Source organism: Nymphalis io, chromosome Z (genome assembly GCF_905147045.1).
Source record: "Nymphalis io chromosome Z, ilAglIoxx1.1, whole genome shotgun sequence".
Taxonomy (NCBI): Eukaryota; Metazoa; Arthropoda; class Insecta; order Lepidoptera; family Nymphalidae; genus Nymphalis; species Nymphalis io.
In genome coordinates this window covers 7,876,228-7,896,014 of record NC_065918.1, presented here as the reverse complement: position 1 = coordinate 7,896,014, position 19,787 = coordinate 7,876,228, and positions in this window count along the sequence as shown.

Below are 19,787 nucleotides of genomic sequence, written 5' to 3'. Positions count from 1 at the left end.
AAACATACATGTTCATGCACACAAATGTCTGTCCTGGGTGGGAACACAAGCTTCGGCCTGAAAGGCAAATATCTACCAACCACACCAACCGACCTGGCTCGTAAAAATATGATTGAAATCAATATGTTTCAATTAATTCTGATTTCTCGAATTTTAATCACTACATTCAAAAACTCAGAATTAGGTAAATTGGGTTTCGGTTGCAGAGTTCAAAATAACACAGCAGTGTTGGAGGCAGAAGGTCAAGTTAAGATATATCTGTTGGCTCGTCTATTTGTAGCTACATTTACATTTGGTACCTATTTTAAATATCTATGCAGCTTTAAATCAATATTATCTTTTATTTTGCATTTATAATTATAAGCCATTCTTGCTATTTAAACTAAAAAAAATTTTAAATGGTATATTCTAGGTTTCTTCTGCATATCTTATAACATTTTGTACGATTTGACGTATGCAAAATGCTATTTTTATTTATTACACAGGTAAATAATTATAAAGGTAATATTATGGTTATATGGTAATATAAAACAAACAAATAAGTTCTCCAAAATGAATCTATTGTTAGTACATACATATATGTTATAACCAATAATTTCATAATAATATAGTAATCGTTATATTTATAATTTTTTCTAATATTTACCTACCTATACCAAATTCGGAAATAATTCTGAACTTATACTTTTAAGAAAACTATAACTGCGTTCAAGTTAATTGAGGACTAAGAACTAAATTGAAAGGATATAATCTTTTAACCTTTTATATTTTGATTGATAAATCAGGGTTACGCGCACAGGGAAAATACGGAAATTGTTTTTGGTTTGTTTGTTTAGGTGGTTTACGGTTTACGGTGCTATAAGAGTAGATTCAATAAGTTAAATTGTTTTATAAAGTTATATATATGTGTATATATATATATATATATATATATATATATATATATATATATATATATATATATATATATATATATATATTTGTAACAATGAATAGATAATAACACTTAAAAAATTATTAAATTATGTTGATTATTATAAATAGAGCTCACGTAGAAATTTTTAAATAGATTTGGGGGTATAATGTATGACAATATAAATATATACATTTACGTCCACAGATAGTGTCGTTTATAAGCATTAAATGTTTAAGTAATCAAATAAAAAAGCTAATCAGAAAACTTTGTAAAAGTGCACATTTTTAACGAATCTGTTGAAAGATCAATTTTATACATTACCCCAAACGATCGACTTGACGCTCAATACTCAATTTCAGCATTACAACATCTGAACATTTAAAGTATTATTATATATAAATAATTATTATTTCAAATTCAACAGGATCAATTGGCTATTAGGAATTTATATTACAAAAATCTAATAACGTAAACTAAAACTTAGTTCTCATCAAAATCCACCCCAGGTCTTCTAGCGTTTTTAGTGTAGTTTTTGATTATTAAGGATATATAATTATAATATATTGTATTCCATATTCTGGTGCCATAAGGAAAAGGGGGCGTCCAACCAAAACCTGTGAAATCTCACAGGCTGGAAAAAATGTCGCAACCAAAATCAACTAGAAATCATGTTTTTTTTAAATGTTAGCTGAAACTTTTATATTATTTTATATTTTAAATCTGATGTGTAGTGGTCGCCATCGCCCATAAACATTGTCACTGTAAGAAATATTAAGTATCTCTTATATCGGCAATGTGCCATTAACCTTTCAGTTTCACTGGCTCACCCACCCTTAAAAGCAGAAATCAATAATACTCTTAAGGGGTAGAATACATGATAGTGGAGGTGCCAAATAAATCTCTACCACCAAGTAAATTTTTTCTAACGTAATTAATTGCCTTCTCTACATAATTTGTACAAAGATAGATGGTGTTGTTTCTCACTTTGATATTTTCCCAAAACAACCTTCGCTTATCATTAATATCAACCGGTTCGGCATTTATAACTGACGTTCTTTCTTTTGTCTATAGACAACAATATTGAACTCCTAAACGTTTCATTCTGATATTAACAAAAAAGGTGCGTTATTTAGGCTGGCGCATTTGACTCTTATCGCGCGAGTGACACGTTTCAACACAAACTTTTTCTTCAACCGATTGGAATGTTTTGTTGGTTTACTGTTTTGTTGTATCAATAAGATAAACAATACATATCACTGTGTCATTTTCACAATTCCTATAAGAATTTCCAATAGAATTTCCATTTCTTCACTCAGAAACTTCTTACCCAACCTTATTACTTAAACGATAACCATATTATATATCTATGTTATTTAGTGCCTTCGAATAACGACGACGTTGTAATCAGTAGCAGTTCTCGCTTGCAATAATTAAAGTGTTCCTGGTTATGTCTTTGTTGGACTGTTGGTAGGAGCTATTGCTTCATTGTGAATCAGAGAACCGTGGAGTGAAGCTATTGACTACGGATAAGTCTTTTGAACCACAACGTACTGTTTTATATTACAGAAATTCAAAGTTCTAATTTCGTTCTTATTCTATATGAATATTTATGAATAGAACTATTCTCTTTTATAAAACTAAGAAGAAAAAACAGAGATGCTAAAACTAAAAACAATTAAAATAATTTTATCAGAATGCAGTAGTCAAAAGATACAATTTAGACAAGAGATAACAATTTTCTTATCGCAATTCGCTTTAATATAAGATTAAGATACGAAATATGATAAAGAAATTCATTATATTACATTTATTTCCTTAGACAATTCTGTATTCTGTAAATGTAATATTTTTAAGTATTATTAATATAAATAACTCTATTAACAAAATAAAATGTATATAATGGACGAATAATAATAATCGTAACAAGTTTTCCTTAAAATCTGACGTCATTAATTAATTAATTATATGTTTTGAAAAAATCAGGTACCTTCAAAAAATATAATAATATTAAAATAAACCAAACCGTTTCTCGTTATAAATTAAATATTTTAAACGGTATAAACATATGAATACAATGAAAAATAATTAATTATTATAAATGTTATTAATTTTTAACAGATGAGATGAATGATGAATTTTGCGAGATTTAAGTGAAACATTTAATTCTTTAATCTAACAACGAAAATATTTCATGCGAGTTTCATTCGGGTTAATGTTGTAGTGTAATTATATTTATGTCTAGAATTTACTCTAAGACAGTTAAAGTTGGTTTTGGAGAGAAGATAATTCGAATCAACGTTATTGTGTAGTCCTAACTAATATTATAAATGTGAAACTGTCATTGTTTGGTTGTTTCTCTTTCAGGTCCTAACTACTCAATCTATCATCATGAAATTGTTCATACACTTTGTCAGAGTACAGAAAAAATATGGTACTTGACTCATGCCTTCAAATGTGGATGAAGTAGCGAGCGGTATAATTTCCGCTATATATACTAATGTATTTTATATAATGTTACTTGATCCCGTTCAATCCTTCTTTTATACGGCAAAGGAAATTCTAAGGCAGGGAAAGTACTTTTAAAAGACTAATTAGGGAGAAAGGTACCTGACGCTTTTGGTAAAAAAGGAGCCTAAAAAGGAGGAGGAGGATCCTTCTTTGGGTTTAAGCATATTTCATACCAAATTTCATCCGAATTAGTTCAGCGGTATAGCCGTGAAGGCATAACAGACAGACAGAGTTACTTTTGCATTTAAAATATTAGTACACATTAAATGGAGTATTGTTACAACTTTTGTAACGTAGCACCAAGTTTACTACCGTACCGCTACCGTAACCGGTATAGCTATAGGAAAAAGGTCGTAAAGAAACGTCCATGAATTTCTATGTTATTTCAATTAACTTTTGCAGAATATACAAATTTGTTAGTTTAGCAACAAAACTATTTATCGTACCATTCGATTCTTCACTATTATAAAAGTCTGTATTGGTGTCTTAGAGACTTTTAGACAAATACCGAAAATCTCAGAAAGCGCAGGATCGAATGGCTAACAATAATAGTTAAGCCATTATTGTCCCATCTCACCATTCCGTATAAATGTTGATCAAATTACGAATAACCTAATTTGAATTTAGAATTAAAGAAACACAATACGAAAATACTAGCTTATAGTCTTAAATTACATGTGCGATTCAATATAAGAAAAAAATACACCTACAATTTTTATTACCGTCATTTAAAAAAAAAATTAAAGTTTTAAAGTATAGCTTTTTTATATAGAATAGGAAGGCGGACGAGCACATGGGCCACCTGATGGTAAGTAGTCACCAACGCCCATAGACATTGGCATTGTAAGAAATGTTAACCATCGCTTACATCACCAATGCGCCTTGGAAACTAAGATGTTATGTATATACATCCTTTGTGCCTGTAATTACACTGGCTCACTCACCCTTCAAACCGGAACACAACAATACCAAGTACTGCTGTTTTGCGGTAGAATATCTGATGAGTGGGTGGTACCTATCCAGACGAGCTCGCACAAAGACCTACCACCAGTAAGCTAACTTAGGCACACTAAGTGGAAGGGTATTCTGCAAGTCTGGGGAGGTATCAGCCACGCATCAGATATTCTCACGCTAAACATCAATATTCAGTTAAGTATGAAAGGTGAGTGAGCCAAAGTAACTACAGGCACATAACATTTTCGTTTCCAAGTTTGGTGGCACATTGGCGATGTGAGGAATGGTGATTATTTCTTACATCGCCAATATCAATGGGCGGTGGTGACTACTGAACATCGTGTGGCCTATTGGCAAGTCTGCCTACATATAATATAACAAAACTTATTATATACTAATTATTAAACAGTAATCAGTAACAGCCTGTAAGTGTCCCACTGCTGGGCAAAGGCCACCTCTCCCTTTTTTTTTTGAGCCTTCTCCTCAAAAAAAAAATTATTAAACAATTTCGAATTAATACTGATATTTATTGCCAATCAATCCCAAATTTGGTACTCTGAAAGTTTGTATTTGGTCGGTGCGTTAAACTCACGAATTGGTATCAGTTACTATTATGGCTTGACTTTGAATCCCATACTCTATTTCTTATATTTATGAGCCACAGATTTTTTTTTGTAGTTCATGTTTTTTTTTAATTTTCTTATTACGTAATATTTTAACGCCAATGGAAATTAGTGTTACAAGTTCAGATATGATATTTTGATAAGATATTGAATTTTTTTACAAAATTAGGAATATTTAAAAGAGATATAGTTGCATTATTATATTTAAACGTATTCAAAAATATGTGCACAATATTGCTCATAAGTCATCATGATAATATTTTTTCAAAGGTAAACTGCATTTCAATAGAATTTCGTTGAATAGAATTATATTAATTGAATGCACGGTATATTATTTGACAGCTGCCTCGTGCAGATCGAGATGATTACAGCCTAGGTTTCTTGTGTCATGACAAATAAAAGTATCTTTCATAATATCGGAAGTGTGCTAGCACAATGAAAATAATTATGGAAATGCATTTATAATGTAGAAGGAAAACGACGGTTCTTAAATGATAAGGGTAATGTATTCCCTTTTAACCTGCATTTAGTTTTATGCTAAGAAGGTTCTATGTGAAACATGCACGTATTTAAAATTTAAGGGAGTAATATTAACATATCATAACATAGGGATATCTCACTGATAACTACTTAACTTTTATTAATATATTATTTTACTACTTCTTTATCGTTATAAAATTATATAATAATGTTAATTCTCTACATATGCAGTAAATATTGATAAACCAAAAGTATTATGGTAAGCGATCGCTTTTTATAATTATTACGCTTTCTTATGTGTTTTTTTTATAATATACAAGTCTCAGAAACTACATTTTACAATATATATTAAAACTTAATTAAATTATAGTGTTTTGTATAAAATTATAATTGTGTATTATTTATAAAATATACTAATGCATGTGTGTGTAACTAAAAAGGCAGCACACTTTGATGAGATAAAAAATTAACATTTTATTGTTTTCGATCGACGTTAAACAAAATAAGAAGTTATATACAAATCTATGTATATTAACGAATAGAACCAACAACATTGAGCAAAATTTTTTAGACAATAAATACATTATCACCTAGTATTATTAAATTAAAACGTTTATCAGCTATGATTTAATAAGATAGCACGTAATCACTTAATTAATTGTGACTTGTGTAGCGATCAAGTAAAAATTTCAAACAATATATTATGTTTTTAAATTTTAATAATAATATTGTACATTTGTTGAGACGAAACGGATGATAGGAAAAAAGAACACGTCTTTTGTCCTTATGCAAGTGCTCATAAATCCGCGATCTACCCTGGGAACCCTGCCTAACAGCGGGCCTGACAATAGTGAAAGCGATTCGCCCCTACATGATTCGCAGGCTAGCAAAAAAAAGCGACACACTTATTTAAATTGACGGCAATGGACACGGCGTACCACACACCTTTCGGAGTGTGCTGCGTGTGGGCCCTAGAAGCATTCCCTGGTGGCTATAGTCAGCGGGCATCTCTCGCTGCCAAGCGTGATTACCGCCATGCTCGGAAGTGAGAGGTGCTGGTTAGAAATGGTCTCCTTCTGCGAGAGTGTCATGTCACGGAAGGAACCTTCGGGGTGTCACGGTAGCATACGCAAGCGATCCCGTGATGCCCCCTGAACAGACGGAAAGGGTACCGCTGGTTTTTAAGGGGGTATTTCAGCGCACTCCGCGCCGTTGAGTCCCACATAACTCCCCCGCTCATGTGAGGGAAACGCGTAAATGCGAGAAAAAAGAAACCAAAAATAAAGGTGCTCATAAATTCGATATCATTAGTTCTACATAATATGGATTATCTGACTCATGTTTAGTTTTTCATATTCATGTTCGTTATGTGAAATATTGTTTTCCACATCAATTGATATGTAAAATAAATATTCCTATATATATGGTAAACTACGGCGATGCATAATGTATTTTTAAATGGTAATGCTTAAAGTAGCACAATTTACTTTATATTCGTAATACAAAATACAAAATAGAATCACTTCGCTAGAATAACGACAACAAGTCATAGAACAAAACCACAACAAGCAACACCAAAGAAAACTTTTAAACCGTTTATGAATGTTTCCAGGAATTAAATATACTTTATATTTATACAAATTAACATCGTATTCAAAGGGCTTCACAGTGCTACAAATTTCTAGTTCCAAACTCATTGCAACAAAATCAAACGGAGCTTTGAAGCGTATTCCTATAATAAGTTAGTTTAATGTAATAAAATAATACTAAGTTTTGTGTGAATATTATAATTATACTCATAATAATAATAAGATAAATATTATATTTTGGGTAATATGTTCTTGTAAACTTTAATATTAAAAAATTTTTTTATAGCTATTACTTCAATTTAGTTTTTTTTTTTAAATGGATATAAAAATAATAATACCCATATATTGCATAAACTATTTTATTAAACAAATGTAGGCTACATTTTGTTATACGGTTATTATTCAATATTTTGATAAGGTTAATTTGAATTAATGAGAATTACATACTGGAGCAAACCGGTTTTTTGTAGTCAAAACTTTATAAATATTTAAAATGTTTTTGATTTATTATAGGTTATGGAATGTTTTATTAATTAATGATATGCATTAATATTACTTGGTACTGATGAAGGCTGCTAACCATCTATTACAAAAAGATGGAAAATTTTCTAATTTTCGCGTTACTTATGTAATAATACAATTTAATGTCATGGCTGAAGCTGACGATCCATTTCGGCATGTTACAATTTTTATATTTTCCTTGTCTTTTGTTGATCTCATATGTCAATCCTGAGGTAACTTGAATATTATTACGATTACGTTTATAGTATAGGTGAATATTTTTGTTCAATTTTATATTATTTTTAAAATGTTGTATGTTATTTTCTTCTTTCTTCTTGATTCTTTCTTGGTGTTTTTTTCACATTTAATATCTTCCTTTCTGAATTATTCACATTAAGTAATAAGATAAAGTAATCTAAAAGACATTATCTTTAAATAAGTTAAATAGTAAATTACACATTTGTCTTTTCTGTATATTGACTTTGATCTATTAATTTCATTATCCTAAGTATTTCCTGTCAATGTTATATAATAAAAATCAAATAAGACCTCGAATTCTGAGTTTATTTTAAAATGCTAATAACATTCTATTTTATACGCAGAAACAAGAATCAAAATTCTTACGATGTATGGACGACTCAATCAAAGAAAATACCTACTTATTAATAAAAAAGTGTGCTCATTAATTAAAAGTGTCGATTTGCTTGCATGTCATGAAACAGATGATTTCGCTACAAGGTTGCGAGTAATGAGCGCAGAGATTTTTCGCTTCGCTGCTTCTTCCTCTTACGCTTGCTCAGGCCAATGAAATGACGCCATTATTGTTACGTTACATAATACAGACTTAAACCGACTATATCTTATGACATTCCTATTTCCATGTTATGGTTATATTTGATTGGTTGAATAATTATCAGATGACTGCCTCGTTGGTCTAGTGGCTTGATACAAGGCCGCAGACCCGGAGGTCCTGGGTTCAATTCCCAGGTCGGGCCAATAAAAAGTTATTGGGTTTTTCTGTCAGAAAATTCTCAGTAGCAGCCCGGAGTCTGGAAGTTGGAAGTGTGAACACTCCCGTACCTCGGAAAGCACGTAAAGCCGTTGGTCCTGCGTCTGAACTCTTTCCGGTCCCATCGGATTATGAGAGTTAAGGAATAGAGAGTGCACCTGTGTTTGCGCACATACTTGTGCACTATAATATCTCCTGCGTAGTTGGCTAATCTCTCTTGAAATTGGCCGCCGTGGCCGAAATCGGTCTGGAGGACATTATTATTATAATTATTAGATATCGAAACCACGGATATCGAAGGATATGCCTTCAGAGCGTGGCACGTGGACGCGGTTGCGGTATTTTTAAGGATTTTTTTAATGCTCTGAAGTCCTTAACGTGGTTGTTATTTCTTGTAATCACTATATCATTCCAATGTCATTTTAATCCATTGATTTTCATAAATTTGATGATGAACCGTTTGATATAATAATATAATCCGTTTAACAAAATGCGTTTTGGAGAATTGTATTAATATGAGTCATGAGTAATTAGTATGATTTTAATATTATAATAAAACATTACACGTTTTTACGTGAAATCTAAATATTGTTTTTAACCAATGCATAAAATTATAATATTTCGATAATATTACGACGAACGTAATTGCGTTGAGTGACTAGTATACACAACTTTTTCCCGTCTAATTTACGTAAGCGTTCTATAGGAAAAAACAATTGTTTTGATAAACTTTTTACATTTTTACAATAGTTTTTGTAGTAGTTATTTAGACAGAAAATGAGTGGTAAAAAAGGAATCGTCTTTCGAGCAGAGACTTACCATTGCTAGATACTTACCGGTTTAAGAGGATCTATATATCTGCATATAAGCGAAATACCATTCACTGACTTACGGAAATCCTGTCTAAAATGGATTTTTCATCATCTGAAGTTTGGAATATAAGTTTACATCTAAATTAAAGAAAGATATTGTGTATGATTTTTTCTCGTTCGCATTCGGAACGGATAACTAGTTTATCAAATTATTTCAACCAACCAACAAGCTGAGATTCACCAATTTTTCGTCTATACACACATTATTATTATTCTTATAAAGTTCAATTGTTATTTATGATGAAAAATCGGTATATCAAAAGTTTTTAATTATGTTTTAAGTTATATTTTGTTTTTTAAATAAAAGTAGATTCATTGTTAATGAATTGCATAACGGAAGCATATTTTTATATACTTTGAGCTTTTGGATTTTATATTTTCTAAATAACAATTAATATTAATTTAACTAAGTAACTATAATGTACACATTTAAAATATGCACTTAATATTATATACAAATAAATAAATAATACTATGCATGTTATAAACAGCTGTAGGCTCTTTTTAACTTCATAAGCAAAGTTTGAAAGTTATAATTAAAATCTTTGCAGCGTGAATACAAGTAGGGATGACTTCATTTAATAATATATTTTAAGGTTATATGGCAAGATATTACCTAACACCTATATTACTAAACGCTACGCAGCGATACTAATTTATGCTCAATGAATCTCGTTCTCTTAAATGTTGATTTGTTCCCGTCGCGTTTTACAGGAGTTGGGGTATTAGCGAGTTTGTACTTTACTTTGAATTATAGCTATTTTTGTTTGAATCGATTTCCATATCTTATATTTGATTTCAACGTCTTTTCAGACAATTCGTCGTCGGCTTAGAATTAACTAATGGATCGACAAGTGTGAACGTGGCTTAAAACAGTACGACGTTGAGTTTATGGTAGTTTTTTCAGCTGTATAGCGTTAGTGATCATTGCAGTGGACAAGCAGTCTTACGGACTTCGCCTTTATAATGTGTGTTTTAGTTAACATACTTTCTTTCTTTATAAGAAACTATCGTGACTTAGTCCATATTGAAGATCCCAAGGGAAATTATTAGAATTTTTATGTTATTATAATTGGATATCGTATATTCACTCTATTTAAAAAAAAATTATTATGCAATTCGTAATATAAGTGATATTATTATATAGATGTAATTATATATATGTTAATGTGTAAGATACTAATTATAACTAAATTTATGTGTGCGTAAGTAAATCTAGCGTTTACCGCGGCTTCGCTCGCGCTTAAGTATAAGTAAATGATAACTGATTGTTTGGAAGTCTGTAATTTTAAAGTAAGAAGTATAAATTATTCGAATTTCAGAGTTTATCAAAAGTCTCAAGCCTGTCGTTGAACATGGCCGGCATTGATTTTAGTGAGAACTGTTATCACATGGACAGTTTTCATGTTGCATGCTCCAGAGTGAGCTCTGCGAGTAACTTAGTAATTGTAGGCCCAAAAGTAAACACCGCAAACGTCATTTTTTATGTTATAAATAGGCGGACGGACAAATTTGCCACCTGATGTTAAGTGATCACCACCACATAAACATTGGCGATCTAAGAAATATTAAAAATTTCTTGCATAGCCAATGCGCCACCAACTGTGGGAACGAAGGTGTTATTGCCTTTAGTTACACGGGCTCACTCATCTTTCAGACTGGAATGCAATAATATTAAGTATTGCTGGCTTTGTGCGAGCCCTACAACCGTTTACGAAGATGTGTTTTGATTATTAATTATAAATAAAGTTTTCAGTGAATTAAATAGAAGTTTGATAGAATAAAAAAATAAATTCGTACGCTTGCTATAAGGACAACCAAAGGCGTGGATAGATGACCGGGGTATTTAAGTAAATATATAATATATATTTTTCTTCAAACGAAACACAGAAAAACAGACAAAAATTCTAATAATCGTTAATAAAGGCCCCAGATAATAGTTTTACTCGTATATCTTCCATGTACAGACAACGATCAGTTACATTTTTATTATATGTATAGATTAGTTGAGAAAATTTGTTGTTAATAAAAATTACATACATTATCTACTTTACATTATTCGACTGTAGTTAAATTTGTATCTTTCGTCATCTTTAATAGCACATTAATATCATATTGAATGCTATATACTCGTATGTATGGATGCGTTATTTATTAAGCCTTTATGGATGGAATAATAAATGAGTTAACAAAGTCAACAAAGTCACTCTAAGAATGTGAACCGACGTATGGAATAAATTGCCTTGCAGTGGAGGGACCTTGCGTATGTTTTAAATTATGAGACGCATATAGCAGCAAAAAATTAGATTAGTTTGCATAGCAATCTAATTTTAAGAGAAAGTTACAGCGGACTCGTTATCAAAACAAATGTTAATTTAAAACCGTATGTCGTTGAAAGGCTTTCATCTGACTCGCGTAGGTTTCCCGACGTTATCTTTTATTCAGTAACCAATGTAAGGTTATCTAAAACAGCAGTGTGGCATTAAAATTCTCTGAAAGAGACACAAATGTCTTGACATGTCCATATAGTAGAAATAGTTTCAGCGGAGGCAATATATATAAAATATTTAAATGTGTAATAAAGAAATCAAGTGAATATAACATTAGTTACAATGATTTCAAAATTTCGTTTTTTATGTCAAAATCTTGATAATAATTCGTATTACTTAATATGGTTAGTAATATTTTATCGATAAAAGAGAATAATTAAAAGTCACAAAACATTAATTTTCGACATTTAGGTATGTGAACATTATCGTAAGCTTTAATTTATATTTTCCAATCCAATAAAATGTGAATCTAATTCAATTCGATTAGCACTGCTTCGATTTAAGTTTTTTATAATCGTTGACAAAAATGTTTCAGTAAGACTATAATTCAACGCCTGACAACGCGCAAGCAAAGTTTCATGATGATCGGTGAGCGGTTAAAACGTGAACGCGTTATAACCAAACTTGCTTTTGCATTTATTATATTAATTAGTTTCAATTCGTGCTCATGTTCTGTACCCGCACTGGAGCAGTGATGTCGAGTAAGTTCCACATTCTGCTTTTGAAGACACGGCCTTTTCCCAGCAGTGGTGATGTGGTGCCTTTAGGGCTGTTATTTCACTATGTTCTATTAACATTTCCGTTATGCCATAACCAACAGTCAACTGGCTCGACTGCTTTCAAAATCTTCATAATAGAATGATTAAAATAACATTGTCGGTACGCAAATGTCTTGTAATATCTTATCATAATTAAGAATGTTTTAAAGGGTTTTGCATAAAACCTTGCCTTGTCTTATATAAAATTCTTATATATCTAATTTGGTATTATGCACCATAGATTGAATTCTTTCGTTATTTGATTGATGTAATTCTCACACCTATCTCCTCTCTCTCTCTTTCTGCCGGCCGTAGGCTCGCTAAACAGCAATACTAAGTATTGTTGCATTCCGGTTTGAAGAGTGAGTGAGCCAGTGTAATTACAGGCACAAGGGACATAACATCTCAGTTACCAAGGTTGGTAGCGCATTGGCAATGTAAGGAATGGTTATTATTTCTTACATCGCCACTGTTTATGCGCGGCGGTTGCTCATTCGCCAGCCTGCCTGTAATATAAAAAAAACATCAAGTAGACATGTTATTTAATTTCTTCAAAAATAAGTATATTTATCTGTATATTTGATTTCTATTTTTAAATTACAAAACACACATAGCTTAACATTTTTTATCATATTTGGTTGATATTGATGAAATAAAAATCATCTGTAAGTTTCTTTAATTTCCGCATTGGTTTGTAAGATTTTTTTTAAAAGACAAGGTCAGAATCAATCATAGTATTATTGGCTTTATCTCCGTTCAAAAATTTAGCTTAGTTGAAAACTAGATCCAAATATTGAATGTGGATATTTTCAAGTTTCACATAATGATGAGTTGGCAGCAACATTAGACGCGGCCCGCATAGCCCCAAAACTTTATTCCATTTAATAAAATTATACTCTTTATTTTTACATACTGGCAGTATTTTTACAGGATATTCAATTACCAGATATAAAATAATTAAATATGCTATATTGTATAGGATTATGATAAAAAAACCAACGTTACTATAGCTATCTTAAAATAACCACAGAAATTACATTCTTTGTCCAACGATAATATTTAAGGAATCAGATTCCTTTTTTGTCCATTTTGCTCTTTCAGACAAAGCGACAAGTCTAAATAAAAAAAAAAGAAACAAAAATATCAAATTAATTTATTTGTTAGATATTAATTAGTCTTTATGTAATAAAATAATTACATTTTAATTTACTCGATTAGATGCAGTTGAATATTGGGAAATCATTTAGATCAAAATAGCCCAAATTATTGCTTAGTGCATTCCTATTGATTACAATTTCAAATAACACCAGCATAACTGCAGTTTAAGCACTAGAAATAGTTTTGCTTTGAATTTAAGTGAAAATATTCAGATAATTTTAAGCTAACTTTGTCGCTTAACTTTGTAAAAAACATACGCTATACGCATACGCTACCATGACGAACTGTTTTAAAAGTTGGTGAAACTTAAATTATGATTACCATGGTTTGGGTTTACAGTCAACGTGTGGCATACTGAGAATATCGTTAAAAAGTAGATACAGTACTTAAAAGAAGTACAGATTTTTATAAAATCTACTAAATATTGTATCTTAAAAATAAAATCATTTTTTTAAGATAAACATAAAATAGCCATGATACACCTTGGATTACAATTATCGTCAAAATTTGGGACATATTGTATACTAATATTATATATTATTGTGTAGTATTAAAATACAAAATACACATGAAATATGCCTTAATTAATACAGTACAAATCTTAACCACGTGAACTGGTTTCAAGTAATTGAAAAACTTGGTTTCCGAAGTCATCCGATCGATGACATATAGACAGACGATTTAATGAAGCAAAGCTCAAAGCCGGCTTAAATTCAATTCCCTCTCGGATTACCAGTTAGTCAAATTCGATGAACGTAAATACTATACCTAGGTTCCATAGAGCTTATAAATTCACTTTGTGAAATATATCGGATATTGTGGTGCGGATTCGTTATTAACGTTTTAAGTTATGTTTAGTAACTAAATAAAACATATTTAATTCTACTGAAAGTGAAAATAAATAAATATAATTTTATTATGAACAAATTTTTGTTCATAATAAAATTGCTTTTTTTTTTTTTAATTTATTTTCATATTGTGAAAACAGAGGTGCAACAGTCAGTTTTCAATAATAATTTGACTTGAATATTGGTTATCGATAAGAATCAGCGATACCGAACGTTAGCTCGATAATCCAAATTAAGTTATCGTTACCTAGAGGTATATTTGACACGATATTACAGGATGCACAAACGATTAAACACTTACTAAAATAATAAACGTTATTCAGTTCTATTGTTAAAATACTTATACTTGTGGCTTCTTCTTTATAAATAATTTGACTCCTGATCAGAAGGAGCTTTATGATATAAATACGAGTGGTAACATATTACATTTAATACCCATTCAAATATTTAATTACACGCAAAGGGAATAATGGAGTAAAATAGATTGATAGTAACGCTAATATAATACGAAAACGATCAAGCAACAATCTCGGTCGTCGGTGTTTGTCGTGGTCGCCCATCACAGGGCTTTTAGTGAGTAAAAATTCCACATAGCTTAGTACCAAGAGGGTCCGAATACCATTCTGAGGGTTAACCTTGCGTAAAAGAAATGTTAAAGAATTAAAGCCAAATTCCTGTTCAAGTATATTTTATAAAAAACAATGCTCTTAAATCACTTTGAGAATATAAACTTATAAGTCATAAATATAAAAAATATGTTAAATTTGAAAAATTAATTAAAAATATTTTAATGTTAGAGTTTGTAGCCTTCAGGCATCAGACCCTTTTATAAATTAGTGCACGACGAGCGGAAAAGGATCATAATGAGGAAGCACTCAACAAGCTTTTTAAGGTGCAAGTAGCTGAGTAATTGGATTGTCGATAGATATTATACTTTGACTTGGTGCTAGGACTTTGTGTAAGCTCGCCGGCTAGGTACCACCCACTCATCACATATTCGCTAAGCGGCAATACTCCGATTTGAGGAGTGAGTGAGCCAGTGAAAACTACAGGGATCTTAACATCTTAATTTCCTACTTAACGTCTTAAAATTTCTTTCTCACTCAGCATCTTCCAAAAACAAAAAAAAGATATAATAACCACAATTACCTTTATTTTTCATATAATTATAGAAGTCCGCTAGCTGGAGTTTAATTGTGGGTCATTTATTTTAAAAAATAATTGATTTTTCTTCTAAAACGTATTAAGCAAGATATATTTTGAAATTAATATGGAGCACTTCTGTCGACTTTAAATGCATTTCTTTTATTATTTTTCACGGAACAAATTCAGATTTCAGTTAAATTCGATTGAACTGGATCTGAATCTGGAACTAATTACTTGATCAATCTACATTATCAATATACACAGTTTTTGAATTCATATACACTTTATACACAGACACACAGATGACAATTTATTTTTTGTTTCACACTTAAAAATTCTTTATATAAAAATATAATGGTTACCAAAATAACAGTTCCCTGTGGTAGGATAGGGATAGATTGACAATGTGAGCAGCATTTCATACTTCTATTAGTGCTAAGTACAACGATTATCACTCACCATCAATTCCTCCTATGTATTAATCTACTCTTCTGAGAATCTGGTAAAAAAAGAACCAGTATCATTTAATGTTTAAGTAAATAGAAAATAAATGGGCTTAGTATTTGAGCAATGATATACGAAATAATATACGAAATAAATAATAATACGAAAGTATTAAACATAGATCGCAGATTTAAAGACATCATTTTAAAACAAAATCTTTCCAGAATTGTGTTTGAATTTTCATATGTTCGATTTTTATTAATATTATAATATTATATCGATTTTTTATATTAATATAAAACATAAAAAATGACGTAAACGAATGACTCGGAATACCACATGCTTAAATTGTATTGTGGGAAGCCTTACATTTAATTATATTCCCCCTGTACAAAATTATATATTTTCACTTAGTAACTGTTTATCTTTAAACATGCATAATGTTAGTTTAATAAAATGCAAACCAGATAGATAGATATGTTTATTGTAACGTACAAAGTAGATATAGAACACACGAACTAGATAATACAAATAATTTACGCTATGTAAATTTATTCATGAAATAATATTGTTGTCGAATGATTATTGTTATTAGTACCTTACATCATTTACATACCAAAATGTATTATTCGAATTCGTATTAATGCAAAAATTATGGAATAACAGTAGTATCCTCATATACCAAAAAAGAAAATGTTTTATTATATTAATAAAATATAAGAAAATAATCAGTTTTACTTGGTGGTAGGAATGTGTGCAAGCTCGTCTGGATACCTATCCAGATGTGGGTGGTACCTACCACCCACACATCATAAGATAGAAATACTTAGCAGTTTTGTGTTCCGGTTTAATTGGTGACTGAGCCAGTACATAATTACAGGCACAAGGGATATGATATCTTAGTTCTCAAGGTTGGTGGTACATTGGCAATGTATGGATTGGTTAATATTTCTTATAGTGCTAATGTTAATATGCGATGGTAACCGCTTACCATCAAGTGGTTTATTTCCCCGTCCACCAAGCTATTTCATAAAAAAATGCACTTATATAGAGTATACAAATTTGGCGAACGACCTTTTTCGCTAAAACTTACGTTACAAAATGTCGAAAACATAAAACAATTACACTTGATTTTTACAGCGTTAGGTATATTTAATAAAAAGAAATAGATCATCGATTCATTGGTCCTACCTCTAATTACATCCAGGACTTCTGGTTACAGCCTTATACACTCATAAGTCATAGCCACCAGACAAATGAAGCGGTTTTATGTAACAAGCATGATATTATCGTTTAGCATCGGGAACAAATAATATTATAATAGAAATACGGAATATTGTAACGTAACTAAGTAATAATAACATGGTAAACATTGCAAAGCCGAGATGGCCCAGTGGTAAGAACGCGGGAATCCTAACCGATGATCGTGGGTTCAAACCCGGGCAAGCACCACTGAATTTTCATGTGCTTAATTTGCGATTATAATTCATCTCGTGCTTTACGGTGAAGGAAAACATCGTGAGGAAACCTGCATGTGTCTAATTTCACTGAAATTCTGCCACATGTGTATTCCATCAACCCGCATTGGAGCAGCGTGGTGGAATAAGCTCCAAACCTTCTCCTCAAAAAGAGGAGAGGAGGCCTTTAGCCCAGCAGTGGGACACTCACAGGCTGTTACGGAAACATTGCAAAGGTTTGACTCTCGAGTCACTCAGAGTACACGATTCACATTCGTTATTCCTGTTTCGGGGAAAAAGTTGTGTTATATATACGCGGATATCACCTTTATCAATATCTATTATAGTGATGATAAATACCCATTATTAATTACAATATAAGAACTACCATATTTCTTAAATAAGTACGCCGTTTTATTTTGTAGTAAGAAAATGACAAATTAGTAATATGTTTGTATTGCAGGCGCTTATGACGGAACATTCTAGAAATGTTTTAGTTTTTTATTATGAAAAAGTCAAATGTCAGTTTAGGTATAGATATATTTAAATTGTATATTGTAAATTCCGATACACAATGATAACTCTAAACCGTAAATGGTAAATTTTTATTATTATGAAAATGCGAATAGTTATTTTTAAAATGTTTATTTCCAACAAATACCGTCCCCGTATTTGCAGACATTATAAATAATAAGATCTACGTGCGTTAGCTTCTAAGAGATGTTATGTAATTTCTCTATAAAATGCATTCTAGAGATATTTTTAGATTTATTCTAAGAAAAGCGTATTTTAACTTTATAAAGCTTGGTATTAAAATAGGTTAGAGGATATCCAATACATATTATATTTTAAACATTCTTGTAAAGCTCCTTAAAAACAATGATAGGAAAAAATATAAAAGAAAATTCTCGATAACGTCACAGTTATTACTTTACATTTTGATGATACTCAAATAGTTTTAAGCCTAGTCTCTTTATTCAAAAACGATTCTTTTTTTTTACGTATACGTTTTACGTATATGACTAAAAATGTTTATTAATAGTTTTGATTTCTCACATATATATTTGCGGTACGGTACGATACGTGTAAATAATATTTTTTGGCGAGAATGAATTAATAGTATATTTACAGATTGATTGCGCAATTTTATGTCAATTTTAAAATTTTTGCAACATTGAAAATTATATTAAGTGCGGAAACTCATGGGTTTTACCGTATCCGTCTATTATCGTCAACTGTTAACAATCATTTTTATTTCTTTTTGGTCTTGTTTCTTACCTTACATAAATGCAGTTTAACGGGTTACTTTTTTTTGTTTTTAAATGAAGAAGATGGTTTAATGATGTATGTATATCAAGGTTTTACTTGTGGTAGAGGTTTATGCAAGCTCGTCTGGTTGGTACCACCCACTCATCAGATATTCTAACGCAATACAGCAGTATTTGGTATTGTTGCGTTCTGGTTTGAAGGGTGAGTGAGCCAGTGTAATTACAGGCACAACGGACATAACTCGTCCATATGCTCGTTCGCCTTCCTATTTTATAAAAAAAAGTAGTTTAATCACCTTTAAACCAGGCTTAATTTTAGATTAATTACAATAAGTTAAAAAAAAAACGATAAAAGTCTATGAAATTAAGTATTTTATTCTTCTTAACTCGATCAACCCTATATTCAGATTCCTTAAGATCTCCGATTCTAGTCTTTTATTTTAAGATAATGTAGCTTATCAGCTTATATATTGTTTTTTATTAATTTAAATGAGGCATTAAAATATCTGATCCACTATGCTCCACTTTCCCAAAAAATATTAAATCATTATGATTTAATATTTTTTTGGGTTATAGCTGATCGTTGCCTTGATGATCACGAACTGACTAGATCTGAGAGCTGAGGATAGTTCGTGACCACGATAGGTATAACTGTATTGAAAAGTTGGGTAAAGTAATAAAATGTGCGATTGCGGCTAAACCCGAATATGATATAACATAAAAAATATACCTACACGATGTATATTATTTAAAGTAAATTTGTAATAATGTGCAAAAAAATGAAATACTGATTTTAATGTATTTTATAAATAACACTGTCTCTCATAATCCGGTTATGAGGTATATCCACGAAGGCACACAAAATCGCATGCGATAGATAATCCCATTTTCAAATAAAATATTTGAACCAAATATTGTTAAGACTA